This window comes from Cricetulus griseus, chromosome 6 (assembly GCF_003668045.3).
Source record: "Cricetulus griseus strain 17A/GY chromosome 6, alternate assembly CriGri-PICRH-1.0, whole genome shotgun sequence".
Taxonomy (NCBI): Eukaryota; Metazoa; Chordata; class Mammalia; order Rodentia; family Cricetidae; genus Cricetulus; species Cricetulus griseus.
Window position 1 is genome coordinate 148,993,488 of NC_048599.1, and position 10,734 is coordinate 149,004,221.

General features: G+C 52.1%; 1 protein-coding gene across 1 annotated transcript in view; it reads right to left on the bottom strand.

Moving 5' to 3' along the window:
* Nucleotides 1-10,734, bottom strand: part of Dennd1a (DENN domain containing 1A) — a 1,920,886-nt gene that overhangs the window by 1,364,866 nt on the left and 545,286 nt on the right.

Here is a 10,734-nt window from a genome sequence, read left to right on the forward strand (position 1 = left end):
TGTTTCCAGTTAAGGGAAACACAGGGCCAGGACAATGGCCCCTTCTGCCCTGCTCTCTATGGGGTCATAACCTGGTCTTCCTTTCCAGTCTCTGCTGAGTTGTGGGCAGGACGTGTCCCTGTTCCCCCTAACTCTGGGCTGAGACTGGAGGCTGGTGACTACAAGAGCTGCACTTGGGCACACACTTGGTCCTGCTACCACTGCCAAGACCATGTGTGGCAGCCGCTGTGCCTCTGCTTCCCCTGTAGGCTTTCCTGCCTCTTTGCAGAGAATGTCACCTGCCATGTCATACGCAGGAGAGGCCACAGAAGGGGGGATATGGAGCCTTGCTGATGACTGAATTCTATCTTCAAGGGACAGCCCTCTAGAAAGAGCCCAGAGAGAGGCAGGGCCTGAAGTTGGCTCTCTTTCTTCCTGAAATTGATCCCTGGAGGGCCCTGGCCTCTCCAGCTCCTATGTCCCCTGGCTGTGTGGCCTTTACCAGATGGCCATTTCTCTGAACTTTCCTTATCTGTGAAATTGGCACAGCAGGAGTGATTGATGGAGAGTGTGCAGGGGGAAACACGCTAATGTCACACTTTCAAAACACTGGGCACACAGTAGGTCTGCCAGTGGTCATTCTGTTCCTTCCCCTTCCTGAGAGCCCCCTCACCTGTCAGAGGCCAGGCCCCAGGAAGCAGGCAGCCTGCTCGAGGAGCGCGCTTCCGCACCACGGAGTATTTATAGCTGTGTGCTGTCAGCCGTTGTTGTTTTTCAGTTGCATATATATTTTTACATTCTCTACCATCACACATGGTTCCTCACAGTGGCTGAGAAGCAGCGGGGGTGGAGGGTGGGGTGCATGGATGCAGAGAGCAGCAAGTGTAGGAGGTGGGACAGATGGCCCAGGGCACTACCCAGGGACCTGAGAACTCAGCCTGGGTTTCTTCTCTCCCAGCTCAGAAACCATCAATGGCTCCCCGGTGCCCTGCCCAGAGTTCACACTCCTCTGTGGTTCCAGGCCCATACCAACCTCCTCACCACCACCACAGCTGCATTCTCTTTCCTCCCTCCAAGGAAGTCACTTTCTTTTCTGAGCATTCAGGCTTCAGGGGGAGGGAGGGAAAGCTAGCTAGACTTAGCTCTACAAGTCACTGCTGAGTGACCCTGGGCAGGTCTCTTGCCCTTTCTGAACCATGAGACCCCTAATTCCAATCCTGTGACTATGGTGGAGATTATGTGTAAATTCACTCAGCTGCCAACAAAGTCAGGCCCCAGGGCATTTACACAGGCTGGTCCCTCTGTCTGGAGCTCCCTCCCCATTCCCATTTTCTTCAGGTAGCCTCCAGGCTCATTTCTGCAGGCAGGTCCCCATCCCTCTCCTGGAGGGCACTGGAGAGCTTTTGGCCTGTTTGAGGACAGCTACTCCCTCAGTACCAAGCCTTGAGTGCCCAGCTGTCTCTCAGGGACACGGTCACTGTCTACAGCAGTGAAACTGGTCCAGGAGGGGACTCAGATACACTCAGAGCCATGACTTCAGAGTAAGCCTTTGATCTAGTCCCTATGCACACCACCCCTACCCATCTTCAGGCCCAGCGTCTTCTGAGCTGTGCTCCACCCTGCCTGTTCTCGAAACTCTGAGATCCCAGTAATTTCATCTGGGCCAGCCCCTGGTATCAGAGCCCCAGGGTCCAGCTTCACTTCCTGCTTGAAGTCAGGTCCTCAGAACGGAACTACCCTGGTCCTGATTGACTGCAGTGGGTGGGGCTGGCCAGCTAGGGCACTGTTGCTAGGCAACAGCCGGGCAAAGAATCTGGAAGACTGCTTGAGGGGAGAGACAAGGGGGCTTTTGCCTGGGAGCTAGAGGTGGGTGGGAAGGGCACTCTCATCTCTTCTCAGCTCTTCCCTCTGTCCCCTCACCTCTCACTCACTCATTCTTTAGGACTCATTATTTGTTAGTCCAATGCTCCCTCATCTGTCCTCTGCCTGATGAGGTACAGTGTGCCTCTCACTGCTACAGCTCAGGTTCCCCGTCCGAGGCATGTGTGCCCAGCTCCTGGCCTTGCTTTCATGGTGCTGACTTGTTTGCGGTGCTTCCCTACTTGTTCTGTGGGGACAGAACCCACAAGCTCTTGGGGCTGTCAGGAGAGCCAAGCAAAACCAAAAGCCAGCTCAGATCCTGTCTCCATCCATGTCTGATCACTTTGCAGGCCTAACAAGGGAGTAACCAAGGGTAGGTTGAGGAACCAGACACCAAGAGTTCATGTTCTCATCCTCCACTTAATGCTGCCTTCCTGGGCAATGGAACTAATGCCTGGCCTTGCTTTTACAGTCTATATAATGGGGTTGAGCAGCAATGATTTTCATGGATGAGACCATATGTGGCTAGAAACAAAGGACCATTGTTGAGACCAGTGTAGGGTGGGAACTGAGCCTCTCCAGGGCCATGAAATCCCATACACCTACCCAGCCTCTCCCCCTTTTTCTCTTCTGCTGTGCTTCCTAGTCTGACTGCTGTTCCCTCCTCCACTGTCTGCTCCTGCTGTCGCTCCTCCGGAAATAACCGCATTCCTTATTTCTCCAGGAGGCTTCAGGCACCAGCTGGCTAGCTCCCAAGGAAGACTCTACAGAGGAACACTTTCAAAGACCCCCCCACTTTCTCCTTGCTCCAGCCACACACCCCTGAACCCCCAACTCCTTTGAGCTTCAGCAAGCCAGCTGGTTCCCTTGAGAACTATTTCCATCTCTCTCTAAGCCGCCATCCCTGGAGGCCAAGCCTTTGGGCTGTCTGCAGAGTTTCTGCCCACAGTGCTTTGGGGCCCAAAGAGCACCCCCAGGAGAGACGGTCTTTGTTATGCTGAAGACATCCAGCTGCTTCTCAGGGCATTTAGCACAGGCTGCATTCAGTTTTGTGGGCATGTTTGTTTAATGACTGGCTTCCTCAGCTGCCTCAACACAACTCTGCCTCAAATCCCAAACCCATGGGTGGGCAGGTAGATGAGTGGCTGTGTGGATGGGATGGATGGAGCATCTGGGAGAAGTGGTCTTTGCTCTTCCGCAGATATGGACAAAAGTTGGAGGAAAGAGTAGTAACACTTCTGGAAACAAGTAAGCGCCTCTTCCTAGGCCTCAGCTTCCTCTGTCATGAGGTGCTTACAGTAACCATGTTTGGTGACAGCTAGATCTCTCCTGAACAACCCTGGGTGTAGTGGTGGTGATTCGCCTGAGGCTGAGGTTGACCACTTCTATAGACTCAGGGATCACCTGCCACTCTTCTTAGACTCTGGTGCCCTGGGCCTGCTCAGGGAAGTGCCAGTGGAGATCCACCTCAGGCTGGACAACACAGACCCCACCCCCCCCCCTCAGGCTTGGGCTTAAATGCTGTGGAGAAGAGCCCAGGATGAGAGCCAATTGGCTAGTGCTGAGGTGAATTATCTGCCCTGACCACCTCCTCACCTCAAGGTGTCCAGACAGAACCCCAGATGCTCTCCTGAGGGACAGCAGGGTCAGTCCCTCAGCAGCACCTAGGACAGAAAATGGCAGCTGTGACAATCCTCCATCCTTGGTTCATATTTGGGTGGTTCTCCCAGCTAAGCAACCCACTAAGGTATTTCTGGAAAAGTCATCTGCATGCCCCAGAGTTCTGAGACAGACTTCCTGGCTGTCTGTGGGTTTGTCTGCTCCTGTCTGACTCAGCCAGACCCCACCTTCCCTTCCTCCACTCACAGCCCTGCTCTGGCTCTAGTGGCCCCACCCCCCACCCCGCAGGAGACCTGAGCTCTATCTTCACAGGATCAGGGCTCAGTCCACCTGGGATGAGACTCAGGCTCTGTCTTGGACCAAGAGAGGATCAGGGATCAGGCTCTACTTTGAACCAGGGTTGGAGATGTAGGTCAAGGCTCAGTCTATCTGGGCTAAGAATCAGGCTTCACTTTGAACCAGGGTTAGGGATCAGTCTGGGATCAGGATTAGAGTTTAGTTTGAATCAGGAGTAGACATTCATTAGAGTGTAGATCGTGTGGTCTATGCCCTCAGAGTCTGAAGGGAAGGGTGGGGGAAGAAAGCACACACCACAGAGGTCCTGAGAGCTGTGCCTTGGAGGTGAGCTGTGCCTGGCCATTGTTGTTCCATATTGGTCAGGCACTGACCATCATCCAGCTATCCCCAGCAGAAGCCCAACCCCACGACACAATGTGGCCAACATTTCCTAAAGACAGGCTGTGTCACTGTGTTCCTTCCATCCCTCCCAGGGCTCTGCCTCACACCTCGGTTTCAGGGACACTGGGCCCCCTGACAGGCTAGAACCCCAGTCCCCAGTGTCAAACATGGAGCCTGGACAGACAGCACAAGCTTCAGATTCTAAAGAGAAGAGAAAAGCATGGAGGAGGCTGGCCACTCAGCCTCCCTCAGAAGCCCAGAAAGGGCCAGCCACCTGCCTGAGTCCAAACAGCTGCAGGGGGGAACCCGGACTGGCTGAGCCCTGCATATTCTTAAGAGCAGCCAGTGAGCTTATTAGAAAGCAAAGGCCTGAGGGGAGGAAAGCCCCTCCCTCCTCCTGGTTCCCAGAGCAGGAGCAGGGTACAGGCACAGGGCCCTGGCACCCACCAACTTTAGCTTCTCTGGCCAGCCCACCAGGCATGGTGCCCAGGAGAGGGAGCAGCATGTTGTGGGCGGGCAACCCTTCTTGGGTAATGAGGCCCAGCCTGTGGTTTGCAGTCCTTACAATGTGAATAATTCATTTGCAACCAAGTCTGGGAATTAGAAACCCATCCTAGATGATTTATTTAACGGGGCTGCTGCTAGGGAGAAGGGAGGAGGACTTTGAACTATAAAAGGGAAGCACAAGTGTCCTAGCTGGTTTTCAAGAGGCAGACAGGCCTGGCTTCCAACTCCGGTTCTGCCTCCCACCCGCTGTGTCATCTTGAATATGTGACTAGACCCTGTGCCTCAGTTTCAGTGGCTGAAAAATGGAGATCACAACAGTTATTGGAAGGGTAGAGAGCACCTGCAATTATAGCTGGGTTGTAAGTTTGTTGAGTGAATAAAGAAACACTTACATGTAACAGTGGGATTTGACTTAACCTAACATGTACTCTGTGGCCTGCACCATGTTAAGAGATGACATACACTATTATTCCAAATTAGGAAACCTGGCATTGAGCTGGGAGAGGCAGTACCTCCTGCTCCTCTGAGTGGTCAGGCACTTGCCCTGGGTCTTTCCATGGGGAGTGTGTCCTTGGTCTTTGTACAGGAGGCCACTGTTCACTGCTGGGAACTCCCTGCTGGAAAGGTGATGCGGCGGCTCAGTCACCAGGCTTGTCCCCCTGACTCAGCCAGGAGGGCTTGGGTAGAATCCAGGTGGTACAGCTGTGTGGGATGCACACGGCTCTGTGATGTGCTGTGTACACGCACACATTTGCCTGCTTGTGTGTGAGGTTGCTTGTGTACATTTGGTGTCTATTACTGCATGGTGATGGGGAGCATGTCCCTGTGGGTGTGTCATATCTGGCCCTTTCTACATGAGGAGAGGGTGACTCATGTATATGAGCATTTAAGTGTGAGGTGATTAGATACATGGTGCATGTTTTAGCACATATGTGTGGGAGTGTGATTAGGTTTGTGTGTATTTGGGCACTCCGGAGTCAGCCTGTGGATGGCCAGGTGAGCCTGTGTCTGTCTGTGTAGGGAGTTTGTGTAGTTTGTGGATCTTGAATTACATGTGTACAGGTGTTGGTATGCCTGAGTTTGGAGTGTATTTTCGGTATGTGTCTGTGTGTATGTGGTATGTGCAAGATGAGTGTGGTGGCTTGTGGGAGGAGAGGTGTGTGTGTGTGTGTATGTGTGTATGTGTGTGTCATGATGTGTTTGTGTGATGTGTGTGGTTGTGGTGTGTCATGTGTGCATGGGAAGGCATCCAGGCAGCCATGAATTGTGTAAAGAAGGGTCCTAGCAAGCTTGGCCGTCCTGTCTTCCAGTTCAGACTGTTCCATAATGGTGGGTGGGTCCTGCCTCCTTTGGCCTCAGGAGCAGTGCTGCTTAAAAGGACCTGATGCTATTCACTCAGTTCAGCTGAGGAGACCTGCCTGCAGGCCTGCCTGTGCTTCTTTCCAGGTTAGTGAAATCTGGCTGGAATTATTTTTGGCTTGCGTTTGGGCTTTCAGTCAGATAGAATAGGAACGGGTTTCCTGTTTCAGTGTCTCCATTTGTTACTTGTTTTTTGTTTTCATAAAAAATTGAAAAGCTTTTTCGTTTAGATACAGGCTTAGATGTATCACTTTCTTAAAAGATTCTCCTGCCGTTCACTCTGTCTCCTCAGTTGGCCCCATCCTGCCACCTCACACCATCTCACAGGGGTTTTCTGAACTCTCCTTTTCCGATGTTGCCATCCGGATCCCAGAAAGGCATCTCCTACCCTCCCTCCAACTGCCTGTGGGCTATGCTGTATGTTGTTTCAGCTACACCACCCCGGGTCCCCTTCCTGGACCTCTGTGGCCTTCTTTGCTTGAGGTCACCCCAGCCTGGGTCCTCTGTCCTCGTGTCTGTCCCTCAAGCAAACTGCTTTAGCTGCTTCCCATCCTCATGTTGGACAGAACAGGACCAGCCGCATTCTAGCGATTCTCTGTCCATCACCTGCTCCTGCAGGCCTGAGGCAGGAGGGAGGGAAAGCTGGTTCTCCTGAGGTGGCCTGAACACAGGGACATTTTACACAGGGAGTAGGGCTGGACGTTAAGTGCTGCAGGCACATGGTTCAGAATCACCTCCTGAGAGCTTTGCCGGAGGAGCCAGCCCAGCTTGCAGCTGGAAGCTGGATTCCCGGATAGAGCTAAGCCTGAATCCTGTACTGGGACACTTACTTAGCCATGACTCCAGACACAGCCTGAGCTTCACCATTCCGAGGTCCTTCTACCCGACTGAGCTATGAGAGTCATCACTTTTCCAAATACTTTGCCCAGCCCCAAACGGCCACCATTCCCAGATCAGAAACACTGAAAGGTTGGGCAGGATATATAGAGTGGTTCGTAGGAAACGCCCACCTATGCTTTTTTGCAACTGTCAGGGAGAGACCATTCCTCCTGTCCTTTCGATGTGGGACGCAGCAGTCCCTTTCTCCCCCAACAAGAGCAGCAGGGCTCCTTGGATCTGACCTTGAGGTGACCCTTGGTGGGTCACCCCGCGACGAGCAGGTCAAGCTGTAAACTTGCCCGCAGCCCGCGACCTCTGCCTTCCTTCGCCTCCACCTCGGGAAGGTCAGTCACCACCCGCATATCCGACTGCAGGAGAACTATGCTACTGAAGGCACCCTGGGAAGGAGTGCAGCCTGGGCCTGTCTTGGAGCGCCCTCTGGTGGCTGTACGGAGACCTGCAGTTTGTTCTTTATGTTGGTCATCTTCCTCAAGTCAAGGCACCAGCCCTAGCCGGGCCTGCCCACACCCCCATCATCATGATTTACCTAGCTGAGGTCTTGGTTCTGCTCCTGCTTTTTCCATCTACACAGCCCCCGCAGTCACCCAGTCCTGCCTTAACCCACACATCTTCCGGTTTCTTTGTCCTACCCTACAACGAAATCTTACACAATCTTTCCACAAAGAATTGACCACATCATTTCCAGCTTTATCCTCTAGCCTGGCTCCCCCAAACCCCCAGGACCAAAGTTAACTTCTCTGGAACCTTCAAACTCTGCACCAACAAGACCTATCTTGACCCCATTCTTTTTGTTTGTTTGTTGTTTTTTGAGACAGGGTTTCTCTGTGTAGCCCTGGCTGTCCTGGAACTCGCTCTGTAGACCAGGCTGGTCTTGAACTCACAGAGATCCTTCCAAGCGCTGGGATTAAAGGCGTGCACCACCAGTACCAGGCTCTTGAGCCCATTCTTATCTTACTCTGTTCTTCGGCATCGCTGTTGGTCTCAGTCTTTGCCCAACTGGGATGTTAGCCTGCTGTACTTCTTCACCTGGAAAACTCCTATTCATACTTCATGGTTCCAGTCCACTCTGGGAAATTGCCCCCAGAGCTTGGTCTCTGTCCTTGGGGCTCCATGGGCTCTGAGTCAGTACCTGCCTGCTCTTGTCAGTATGTCTGTTTTGTCCACCAGATGAGAGAGCAGTCTGCAAGTAAGGACTTTGTGATTCTCACTGGAATCTTGACAGATGTCTACACTGGTGACTAGAATAGAGGTCAATGCAAGGCCAGCTGAGACATTGACCAAGTCTTCGATGGGGACCTAAACTCTTCCCTGGTGGTGACTCCAGAACCCATGGTAAAGCATCAGCAGCTGTCAACGGTCAGTCATGTGATGTGGGGTGGGCACTCCTGGGAGCAACCCTCATCTTCAGCTTTGTCACATTAACTAGGAGGGGGGAGGTGAGAGGTAAAAGGTGGGAGGGGACTGCTGGCACTGGTCATCTTGGCTTTAGTTTACCATGGGCCTAGGAATTTGGCTTTGGCCTGAGAGTAACTAGGGACTAACAGGCAATAGACAGTTTCCGGGTGGGAAATCCCCTCTTGCAGCTGGCATAGAACCCATTCCCCAGTTTGTGCTGTTTGGGGATTTTTGGAGTCTTTTTGTTTTGGTTTATTTTTAAGTTGAGGATGACCTTGAACTTCTAATCCTCCTGCCTCCACCTTAGAAGTGCTGGGATCACAGGTGTGCACCACCACATCCTTTATGTACTGGGAGTGGAAGCCAGGGCTTTAAGCATTCTGGGTAAACACTCTTCCATCTGAGCTGCAAGCATGGCCCTTTGCTGGGTCTTTTTGATGATCGTGAGACCTGGGGGTGCCTCTGGTAGTTAGTGGGTCTTAGATTCAGGGTGATGTGTTTGTAGGGCAGTAAACAGCTTACAGAGCTGGCCCACAGACCACCTGACTTGAGTATTTCCCAAGGGCCGTTTCATATGGAGTGCTATTTAAAAACTTATCTTATGTTTATGGGTGTTTTGCGGTATTTGTGTCTGTGCACTGTGTGTGTGCCTGGTGCCTGTGGAGACCAGAGGACGTCATTAGATCCTCTAGAACTAGATTTCTAAACCATTTATTGTGAGTGATGGAAATCAAACCCAAGTCCTCTGGAAGAGTAGCAAGCACTCTTAACTGCTGAGCCATCTCTCCAGCCCCTGGAGTGCTGTTTTTGATGGAATGCCCAGAGTCCCAAGTGGCTTACACAAGAATATAGAGTATTTTCTGTAGTTATTACTACACATAGATTGTGCTAGAAATACAACAACCACGCAGAGTGGAGGAAGATGGTTCCTGTCCCTTTGGAAGCATACTGAATTGTCATAATTTGGGGACATTATATACCTACCACAGAAACACTCAGGCATTTGAATTGAATTATCTCTTGGCATTGGAAGCTGGCTGTCACACTTCAGGATTCTATGGATAGGCACAATGTTCGCCAGTGTAATCAATGAATATATCTCCAATTTGAAATACATATGGCTTAAGGTTACTTTGCTCATTTTTAATTTAACTAGCACTTGTTTAGCTGTTTAAACACCTTAGTCTTTAAACACAGCTAGCCCCTAAGACAGTTCTACCTAGTGAGGGGTTTTATTTTTTAAATGGGAAGTTAATGGAGGTTCAGAGATGCCAAGTAGCTCACCCAAGGTCACAGAACTGAAAAGTGGGTAACCGGGAATTGAATTAGTCCTACTGGCCTACCGTATTCCCTTCTGATGTGGCCAGCTGGGCATAGAACCCAGGGCCAGCTCTTGCTCTCTGGTGTTCCCGAACTCCTTGGCCTCTAATGGCAACCCATGCTGGCTGGCTTTGTCCACTGAAGACATCACAGGACCACTAGGTGGCAGCTGCGGGATGAGGGCGGGGTGGCCTAGGGCTGGGTGAACCGGTGCCTGTCTCCCCCATACCCGAGGACCTGCTATTAAACCTTTCCGGTGCTGCCCAGGTACCTGGAATGAAGCACAGCTGCGCTGTAAAGTCTCCTGAAGCTGGGGTTGTTACCACATCTTACAGATAACAGAATACTCAGAGGGCATAATCCCCTATTTGGGAGGTTCAGGTGCGGATCTGTTTAGCTGTGTTCCCCCAAAAGTGGAGCATGACTTCCCCAGGACTGTTGGGAGGAGTCCCAGGTCAAGTGAGAACTGGGGTGGATGGGGTGGGTGCCCCAGTAAACAGGGCGTGTCTCCAGCCTTGGAGAGAAGGCAGCCCAGTAAGGATGGCGTGCTCACCTGGACCCACTCGGGCCTTCAGTCCCTTTCTGAGCCCTGGGTACCCAGGGGCACTGTGGGCTGGCGATGCTTGGTGACTGCTGCATACTGATACCTGTGATGCTCATAGTCCCATCTGCTGCTTCCCCAAGGACATCTCAGAGACCCAGTAGCTGCTCTGCCAGACACAGCAGAGTCCAGGACCTTCAGGGCAAAATCCACCATTCCTGACCTGGTGGAGGGTGCCCTCTGCCAGGGGCTTATTTCAAGAAGATCCTAAAAGGAGACTGCCCCATCGGGGCAGCAGACCATGAAAGAAGGGTTGCTGTGTCACCTGGCAGGGTTTTTTTGAGATGATGGTAACCTCTGGCTCCACCCAGTGCAACATGTGACTGTGAGGTTAGACAAAGAGAAGGACTTTCCAGGAAGGGGGTGGGAGCGGCCGTGGAGGAGCACTATTTTACTTAGAGCTGACCCTCAGCGGAAAGGTTCATCTTGGACCTAAGGGACATTTCTAAAGTTGCAAACATCAGAGACAAAGATCAAGGGCAAATGGGGAGACAGAAAAGGCTCCGTTTGGCTGG